Below are 10,661 nucleotides of genomic sequence, written 5' to 3'. Positions count from 1 at the left end.
GGTCTGTGTGCTTTTTTTCCTGCATACATGCTGTGGGGAATGGAGATCCATCCATCCATTTGAACAAAAGACAGAGTAGTATTGGAGATAGTATCTGTTTTTCTTCTTCCGCTGAGAGGGAAAAATGCTGGGTGAGATCCACTGGTAACACAGGGGTCACAGTAGTGAGACAAGAGGCTCATTTATATGGGTTGTGGATTCACTTTGCGTATAACATGTCACAGTGGTGAATGAAGTGGAGTCAAGTTGGATATCGCTTTTTCTACAACTTCGCATGTGTGGAAATTTTGTGGACTTTATTTGTATTGTTTTTTGTGTGCACAGTTTGTTTGCACTGTGTTTTGATTTAATTTTTAAAAAGTTGCACCGCATCATTGTTTGGGATATTAATAAAACCTGTTTTCTGTCACATTCTAAACCTAATCTATCTAACCATGTAAAGCAAAAATTGCTATACTTACTAATTCTGCAGCTGATCCAGTTTGATCCCAGCATCAGCTGTCAATGGGGGCTTCAGGTCGGAGGCAGGTGCAGGAGAGGAAGCTGACAAAAGAAGCCCTGTAGCAAGTCTATGGGTCATGTCACTTCCCAGCCATTTCACAACAGTTGTCGGCCCTCTCCTGCATGCAGCTTCTCAGCTGGAAACTGGACCAGATCGGCTGCAGAATTGGTAAGTACAGCGATTTTTGCTTTACAGGGTTAGATAAACAAGGTTAAGAATGTGGCAAAAAGCAGGTTGATGCCGCATACACCTGACCGTCGGACAATCCGATCGTGTGTGGGCTAATCCGATTTTTCAGGAAAAAAATCAGACGGACCTAGAAATAATACATTTCAAATCTATCCAACTGACTCAATTCTGACGGACTAAAATTGGGAAAAACTTTTGTCTGTGTGCTGGTCCGACGGACCAAATACGATGCAAGGGAAGTTATTGGCTACTGGCTATTGAACTTCCTTGCTTAGCACCATTTACGTCATCACAAAATGAACAAACTTTCGAACGGACTTAGTCCATTCGTGTGTGGCCAAGTCCATTCGTTCAGGGAAAACCGTCGAAACTCCGCCAGGAATGTGGCATAGTTGTTGGTGCCACACAGGCTGGTCTGAGTTTAAACGCCATGGCCTACCTGAGTATGGTTGCTGACCATGTCCATCCATTATGACTACAGTGTACCCATCTTCTGATGGCTACTTTCAGCAGGATAATGCACCATGTCACAACGCTCAAATCATCTCACCACTGGCTTCTTGAACATGACAATGAGTTCACTGTACTCCAATGGCCTTCATAGTCACCAGGTCTCAATCCAATCTTTTGGGATGTGGTGGGAAGGGAGACTCTCATCATAGATGTCCAACCGACAAATCTGCAGCAATTGCGCAATGCTATTATATCAATATGGACCAAAATCCCTGAGGAATGTTTCCAACACCTTTTTGAATCTATGCCACAAAGAAGTCAGGCAGTTCTGAAGGCAAAAGGGGGTCCAACCCAGTACTAACAAGGTGTACCTAATATTGTGGCTGGTGAGTGTATGTTTGAGTACGTGAGTACACCCCTTACATTTTTTAAAATAATTTATTATATCTTTTCATGTGACAACACTGAAGAAATGACACTTTGCTACAATGTAAAGTAGTGAGTGTACAGCATGTATAACAGTGTACACTTGCTGTCCCTTCAAAATAACTGAATACACAGTCATTAATGTATAAACTGCTGGCAACAAAAGTGAGTACACCCCTAAGTGAAAATGTCCAAATTGGGCCCAATTAGCCATTTTTCCTCCTCTGTGCCATGTGACTCGTTAGTGTTACAAGGTCTCAGGTGTGAATGGGGAGCAGGTGTGTTGGATTTGGTGTTATCGCTCTCACTCTCTCATACTGATCACTGGAAATTCAATATGGCAGCTCATAGCAAACTCTCTGAGGCTCTGAAAATAAGAATTGATGCTCTACATAAAGGTGGCCTAGGCTATAAGAAGATTACCAAGACCCTGTAATTGAGCACGGTGGCCAAGACCATACAGAGGTTTAACAGGATGGTTTGCACTCAGAACAGTCCTCGTCATGGACATTGCATCCAAAATATTTGGATTATATCATCACTTCTCGACTGTATCAATCTAGACACTAGACTCCTGGAATGCAAAGGAACGCTACCTGGGTTTTCACTTGTATAGCCACTTCGACTTCAATATATATACTCTCAGAGGAAACAAAACACATTCCAAAAAAAACTTTTAAAACCCAGCTTTTATAAAAAAATATTGCACTTGCATTCAATTGTAGATGATTGTGCATTGAATAAAAACAATCCAGCTGGCAAACAAAATGAAAGAACATTCACTTTGTATTATGCGTTGACGTCAGCATGTTTGGCATTGTTTTGCCATTTTTGTTGCGGTTCACAAAGGGGAGATTTTTATGCACAGTATATTGTGACATAAATTAAATGTTAATCATATAATTAGCACAGCAGATATATTTAAAATGTTGTACTTACTGTGATAGCATATCCCACAGTAATGTTGCAGCGTGTGGTTGTTATACAGTAAATATTTGTTTGAGCACAAGTGCTGTTTTATATATATATATATATATATATATATATATATATATATATATATATATATATATACTTTTTTTTTACATTAGACAAAGCCTGCTGGAGTTTGGAGTTGGGGTCCTTTGGTATGTGGAAGTTAGAAAGTAAGTTGGAAAAGGCTTTGTACTCCAAACATAGGATATCCCAAATTACTATAGACAGCCAACAACCCAAGTGAGGCAGGTAGCCAAGAGATCTCTCATCAGCAGCAGGTTTCGGCATTTCTGACAGTCCCTCGGTGGCCATCCAAAGTATCCTCACTCTCAAGCCTGCTTTTTGCAGTCACTGAAAGCAATCTCTGAAGCAGTAGTAGACAGTCTCTCTTGGCAGCAGTGGACAGCCAGTGAGCACTCTTTGGGCAGCAGTCAGGTTCTCCCTCTCTGCAGCAGCAGGACACAGCAACAGCACACTATCTTCTACAGCCCTAAAGTATTTGGTCCAACAGCCCAGGCTTGGTACACAGGAGCCTTGTCTACATTTCACTCCTACAGCTTTAGTTCCCCAGCAGCGCATGGCCCAGGCACAGCACTTTCCCCCCCTCACGTTCCTTATTGCTAGGGACACCCTGTCCAAGGCTGCAACAGTAGTCAGTTGAGAGTCTCCTGTCCTCTTTCTCCCAATAGCTGTCAATCAAACACATGGGAGGGAGAAAAAAAGAGTTATGTGCAGCATGAGTCAAATACATTTAGGATAATTGAAATGAAAGTGCTACATTTCCAGGTTATTGTGTCTGGAAAGCAGTTCTGGCCCCTCCAGCATTGAATGTATGCAGTGGCAAGGGGTAATGGGGTGTGCTATAGGGTCCAATGATGCCAGCTGCTGAAGGATATATTGTTGCTGGGGGAGTCCTATGTTGGTTGTTGGTCAATTGTTGATGGGTGAATCTGTTGAAGGAGGGAATGGAACTATTATTGCTGGGAGGTCTATTGTTGTTGGGTGTGGGATCCTATGTTTCTGGTGGTCAGTTGTTGCTGAGAGCGATCTAATGAGGAGGGGTCTATAGTTGGTGGCTGCTGGGTGGTCGGGGGGGGGGGTCTATTGTTCCTGGGGTGGGTCTGTTGTTGCAAGACTGTATTTTGTTGCAAGTGGTCTATTGTTGCTGGGGGATCTTGTATTGTTGTGGTTGTCTATTATTGTAAGGGGGATCTATTTTTGCTTGGGGGGGCTTTTGTTGCTGGATTTGTGGGATCCATTTGTACTGCTTTTCTTCTTATAATTACCAAATTCCATACAGATTACTTACATCACAAAATTATACCTTATGAGGTGGTACTTGGAGGTGGGTAGGGGGTGGAAACAAGGGACAGGGCTTGGAGGAGGGTAGAAGGTGGATACAAGGAGTGACAAGGGGAGAGGGGAGCTCCTGCACCTATTTCCTGAGAAAAAAAGTGTTGGAAGAACAGACGGTCCTAATTGGGGTTGGGTTGTATAAGCGTAGGAGGAGGTGCTGAGCTTAAGAGAATAATATACTGAAACTTCCAATAGCAAAAGGGTGTCTCACATTACTGTTGGGCTAGGTGTTTAAATGTAGGCAAGGTTCTGTAGTTCAACCAGCTGGAACATGTTTTGAGGACCTAAGTTTACCTGTCCTGAACAGATGCCACTGGGGTCTCTATCACATAAATCTTATTCAGGATTTGCATCCACTCAGCCAGGGCAAGTGGATAGGGTGATTTCCAATGTCTAGAGATCACTACTTTGGCAGCTATAGGACAATGAAGAAGCCAGTTTTATTGATCTAGGATAGAGAAGAGAGTAACCCAAGGAGGACATTGGAGATGCACAAAATTGTAATGTATGCATGTGGTAAAGACATTTGACCAAAACATGGAGATTTAGAGACAACCCAAGCGAATGTGAAGGTCGTCAATTGCATACAAAGGCCAGACAATAATGGATAAATGTGAACAAGTTTGGTTCCATAAAAATAAAAGTTTGTTGTTCTTTTACTGCAAATAGAAAAATTGTCAATTGGCAATTTATATGTAAGTGTGAATAATTTTTTCCAAACATCGTCCAAGCAAGATGCTCCCAAGTATCCACCATATCTTGTCATATGGGGGGGTTCTTCCTTCAGAAGCCCCTTTCACAAGCCCATTGATTGAGGAAATTGTGTCTGTGTGAGCAGAGTGGTAGACAGGGGCGAATAGGGGGATCCAAATCCCCCCCCCCCGAATGTCCGTGACACAGGAGCCAACGCAGGTACCCACTAGGCACTTGAATGAATGCAGCTCCTGGTAGAGGCACTATTTATGGGAGTGGATGGGCCATGGAGCATTCAAATCTCCCTTTAGAACATCTGTGGCATGTGTTAAAGGCAACAGTGCTGGGTTCATATGAGAGTCTACGCCTTCTGGTCCATCGTGGTCCTGGAGCCAAATTTCCCTTAATGGGAACAATGAGAGTTACCATTAGGGCCTGGGATAATACTCAGAACCTACTGGTGCCTGCGTCTGAGGCCCTATTTCCGGCTTCTCTGTTGTGGTTGGGCCCCTATTTTCACAATTTTTTTCCTATACCTAATCCAGTCATATGGGGGTCAAAAGGGGTTAGGACCTTGGGTGAAATTGTTAAGGGGGAGGATTATCCCTTTTTGATGATCTAAAACAAATATTTGACCTGCCTTACTCATATCTGTTCCATTACCTTCAATTAAGACATGCTTTTATCTCTCAATTTGGCTCTGTCAGAGTGGTAGGGAAACCCTCCACATTGGAAAATGTCCTGTTGGATGAGTCCATGAAAATATCCTTATCTAAATTATACAAGGACCTCTTGCCTATTCCTCCTCCCTCTGTAGTCAGGTGTAGGGAGCAGTGGGTTGTGGAGGTTCCAGACTTGGGAGGAGAGGACTGAGATGATATGTGGAGTGTCAGGTCACCTAGAGCCCAGGTGACAGATGCACACCGTAGGGATTAGGAGTGCACCGCAAGGTTGTGGACCCCACGGCTGACTGCTGCGGACGGGGGTCAAGGTGATAGAAAGGCAGGGCCGCCAGAACACCAAGATGGATCCCACCGGGGTTAGAGCGTAAGATTCCCTGGTGCGCGGAGTCTAAGAGCCAGCAGGTGTTCACCCAAGCCTCGAGTGGTGAGGATGGACTTGGCTGCAACTGGCTCCAGGTCGCGACCCCCAGGGTCCCCCAGCTCACACCCACAGTAGGCAACAGGAGGATAGGGATGGTGAGGGACAAAGCCAAGGTCGGGGCCACAAGCAGACAGGAATAGTCGGGAACACGCCAAAAGGTCAGGATCACAGGCAAACAGGGGTAGTCATGGACACGCCAAAGTCGGTAACGGGAAACAGTAGAAGAGCACACGGCAGGTAACAGGAAGCTAACACACAAAGGTTGATCAGCAGGATTGGCTAGCAGTGCACAGGTTAACTTAGAGTTGTCTGATAGGAGCTAGGGTGGAGCCATGCCAGAGAATGGATTATAAAAGCAGTCAGGTGAGGGTCGGCTGGTCTCTAGAAATGAACACATGGAGACAGGTAAGCAGACGAACTCTATTGCATAACCATGACATGGAGTTTCTCTTTCACCCACTTAGTGTCGGCAAGGGATCGTTTTGATTCAATTTACATTTATCCGGGGACTTCAGCAGAGTGTTGGTGCTGCTCACACTCTCCGGTTGATTTTAGTCATATATTTTGGCACTGCCCAGTAGCTCAGGAATTTTGGGCTGCTGTTGTGCACTGTGTCATAGAGATCACCTCTGTGCCAGAACCTATAAGAGTGTCAACTTGCCTGCTTGGCCTAGTGGAGGTCTGGTGCCAACTAGGGCTCAGCGCACTTTACTAAGCCTGCTTTTATTTTATGCTCGCAAGGCACTGATTCTCTACTGGAAAAACCCAATGACGCCCTCGTTGTCTTGCTGGAAAGGACTTGTGAATAAGGTGTCTCTGTTCTATAAAGCCACATATTTGAGTAGGGGCTGCCCAAAAATGTTTGATAAGGTTTGGACGGTCTGGTTGGGAAAACTCCGCCTCTGTTGCATAGGGTGATCCTGATGTTGCGTTGGTGGGAAACTGGTTGGAAGGTGGTGATTAATAGCTGTGCCATGTTCAAGAATTTGCTCCAAATGTCAAGGTTGTATTTAGGCTTGCTTAGCATATATTACATATGTAACCCATTTGTTTTTCCTATCTAAGAGGCTGCATACTGGTTTCGTGTATGTCTAATGCTTTGGTTATTTTTGCCCCTGAGGGATAGTGGAGTTGCCTGCAGGGTGGTGATCCTGGGTGGGGAGGGATGTTTTGATATACTGTTTTGCATTTATTTCTACTATGTTATTCCGCCCTGCATGGCAAAAACATCTGTGGCACAGCAGCTTTTGCTGCCATCTTTTGACCTCCAAGACAGGCAGTTCCGTTAGGGAGGCTATCCTTAGGTCTTCCTTGGCTCAGGTGACATTACCCAGTCGAGCAAGGATGTCTCACTCTGAAATGCCTGGTCTAGGGAGTGGATTATCGAGGGGGAGCGCTGTCCTGAGAGGATAGCTGTAATAGATAAGATCTGTACTGGGAGGGGATCTGTACTGGTGAGAGAACTGTATTGTGTGGTGAGATCGTTACTGGCGGGAGGGAAATCTGTACAGGGAAGGGAGAACTCTGTACTGAAAGGGGAGATCCATAATGTGGACATATCTGTACTGAGACCTGTACCCGTTATGGGGGTGCTGTACTAGGTTTAGACATGTACTGGGTGGAAAGCTGCACTGGGTAAAGCATGTACTGCGGGGACCTGTACTGGAAGGAGAGATCTTCACTGCGGAGAGATCTCTACTGGATGAAGAGATTTGTACTGGGGAAAGATCTGTACTGGGGGAAAAGATCTATACTGGAGGAGGGGCAATATTTACAGAGGGGAGATTTCTAATGGGAAAGATCTGTACTCAAGACAAATCTGTACTTGGGAGAAAGCTGTACTGGGGTAAACCTGTAATTGGAGGCATAGGAGAGCTGTACTGGAGGAGGTCAGTACTAGGGGAAAACTTTTACTGGAGGGAGAGCTGTACTGAGGGGGGATGAACTAACCCAGTGGGCAGGAAAACTGTATTGTGGTACTCTATCAAACTAGTGGTGTATGATGCTTTTCTGACCTCTGCATTGTGCTTTATGTACTCCTGCACCCTGTGTGTTCACGTATCTCAACCCCTGAGCTTTGTGCTTTATGTACTTCTTAACCCTGCACTATATACAGTTTAATTTATACTTCTGACAACTGCACTCTGTACTTTAACTGTATATGACATACTCCTGAACCCTGCACTCTAAGTATAATATAAATACTTGACCACTGATATCTTTATATTTTACAACATTTATTTCTTTAAAGTAGGCTGTGCTCCTCTTCCTCAGTGGGTCTGCAGCGAATTTACAAGTTGTCCATCGCCAACATCTAAAACTCCACAATGGGAAAGGAAAAGACACACATCAACATCGTCGTCATTGGACACGTAGATTCTGGCAAGTCCACAACAACTGGGCATCTGATCTACAAATGTGGTGGGATCGACAAGCGTACCATCGAAAAATTCGAGAAGGAAGCTGCTGAGATGGGAAAGGGCTCCTTCAAATATGCTTGGGTGTTGGACAAACTGAAGGCTGAGCGTGAACGTGGTATTACCATCGACATTTCTCTGTGGAAATTTGAGACCAGCAAGTACTATGTCACCATTATTGATGCCCCTGGCCACAGAGACTTCATCAAGAACATGATCACTGGTACTTCTCAGGCTGACTGCGCCATGCTTATTGTTGCTGCTGGTGTTGGTGAGTTTGAGGCTGGTATCTCAAAGAATGGACAAACTCGTGAACATGCTCTTCTGGCCTACACTCTGGGTGTGAAGCAGCTTATCGTTGGTGTTAACAAAATGGATTCCACTGAGCCACCATACAGCCAGAAGAGATACGAGGAAATTGTAAAGGAAGTCAGCACTTACATGAAGAAAATTGGTTACAACCCAGATACCGTTGCCTTTGTGCCCATCTCTGGTTGGAACGGTGACAACATGCTGGAACCCAGTAGCAACATGCCATGGTTCAAGGGATGGGCCATTTCCCGCAAAGAGGAAAAAGCCAGTGGAACCACTCTGCTGGAAGCTCTTGATAGCATTCTGCCTCCTAGCCGCCCCACTGACAAGCCTCTTCGTCTGCCTCTGCAGGATGTGTACAAGATTGGTGGTATTGGTACAGTACCAGTTGGTCGTGTGGAAACTGGTCTCCTGAAACCAGGTATGGTGGTTACCTTTGCTCCAGTCAATGTAACAACTGAAGTCAAGTCTGTGGAAATGCACCATGAAGCTTTGACCGAGGCTTGTCCCGGTGACAACGTTGGTTTCAACGTAAAGAACGTTTCCGTGAAGGATATCCGTTGTGGTAATGTTGCTGGTGATAGTAAGAATGACCCACCATTGGAAGCAGGTCATTATCCTGAACCACCCAGGACAGATCAGTGCTGGCTATGCACCTGTGCTGGATTGCCATACTGCTCACATTGCCTGCAAGTTTGCAGAGCTGAAGGAGAAGATTGACCGTCGTTCTGGTAAGAAACTGGAAGAAAATCCCAAGTCCCTGAAATCTGGTGATGCTGCCATCGTTGATATGGTCCCCGGCAAGCCCATGTGTGTGGAGAGCTTCTCTGACTATCCTCCCCTTGGTCGCTTTGCTGTGCGTGACATGAGGCAGACTGTTGCTGTTGGTGTCATCAAGGCTGTCGAAAAGAAGGCAACAGGTACTGGCAAGGTCACAAAGTCTGCTCAGAAGGCCCAGAAAACGAAATGAATATTTCAAAAATCCAGCACCACCTCCGTCTTAACCAGCGGTGGAAGATCGGTCTTAGAACTGTTTGTCTCAATTGGCCATTTAAGTTTAATAGTAAAAGACTGGTTAATGATAACAATGCATCATAAAAGCTTCAGAAGGAAAGGAATATTTTGTGGACATTTTTGTTTGTGACAGTTTTAAGTTATTAGTGTTTTTAAATCAGTAATTTTTAAGTGGGAACAACATGACCAAAAAAAACTGTCACCAAAGTTTTTTGAGACCATTAAACAAAGTTAATGAGAAAAAAAAAAGTAGGCTGTGCTCGCTGTCCACCTGTTACGATTTAAATCTGGTGCCGCTGGTACAGCGCTTCATTCAGCAGTGTATGGCCTGGCGTTCTCTCCCTCTTACGCCGGTGGGTAGGGTTAACTTAATCAAGATGGTGTACCTACCTAAATTTTTTTATTTTTTCTGGCACTGCCCTATCCCCCTGAAAAAAGCATTCTTCACCAGGGTGAATAGTGTTATCAACAACTTTGTGTGGGTGGGGGTTACTCATAGGCTAGCTCTATCAACACTGCAGCTGCCCCTTGAACTGGGGGCTGTCTCTACCATAACTTCAGCTCTACTATTGGGCGGCTGTGTTGGTCAAAGTCTGATGGGGGTTCTCCCAACTTAGAGATAATCCTGCTGTGACCCTGGAGGCAGCAATTGTGGGTTCCTACTCCACACTGCGTAACTTTTTTTTTCCGAGGCCCAGGGCTCACCCAGAAATTACTATGTTGATGAGAACAACCGTGCATATTTGGAATCAGGTCCATTCTAAGTTTTGCAGCCTGGAGTCCTTCTCTCCCCACTTCCCCCTGTGGGGTAACCCTTCTCTTACACAGCTCCATAGAATCCTGGATCCCAGTGTTTGAGTGGCAGGGGGAGTGGTAGATCTAAAGCATATAGTGATAGAGGATCACCTGCGGCTGTTTCCTGACCTTAAAGCTGCCTTTGAGGTACCTAATTGGGTGCTCTTTAGGTATCTCAAATTATGCCATGCATTCAGTCAAGAGATCCCACCCTGTATCAGCCTATAATTGGATCTGATTGAAAAGCTGTTAACTTCTAGGTCACTGGACAAACTGTTTTCTTCACTTTATCTATGGCTTTTGCAGGCCTAGTCAACAACAGTCGATTGAGATTATCAGAAGTGGGTGGTAGATATACCTGACCTAGTGGTAGATGAATGGGAGGATTGTCTGGGTTCCTATGTAACATCTACTGTATGATCTCA

At 44.9% G+C, this 10,661-nt stretch overlaps 1 pseudogene; it reads left to right on the top strand.

Annotated features, from left to right (window-relative positions):
- Positions 1 to 7,991: 7,991 nt before the first annotated feature.
- LOC143996820 (elongation factor 1-alpha, somatic form pseudogene) lies at positions 7,992 to 9,411 on the top strand (annotated as a pseudogene).
- The last annotated feature ends 1,250 nt before the right edge of the window (positions 9,412 to 10,661 follow it).

This window comes from Lithobates pipiens, unplaced genomic scaffold, assembly GCF_037356315.1.
Source record: "Lithobates pipiens isolate NorthernLeopardFrog02 unplaced genomic scaffold, aLitPip1_a1.2 Scaffold_19, whole genome shotgun sequence".
NCBI classification, from domain to species: domain Eukaryota; kingdom Metazoa; phylum Chordata; class Amphibia; order Anura; family Ranidae; genus Lithobates; species Lithobates pipiens.
Note: the sequence above shows the minus strand (reverse complement) of the source record. Positions and strands in the feature narration are given on the sequence as shown.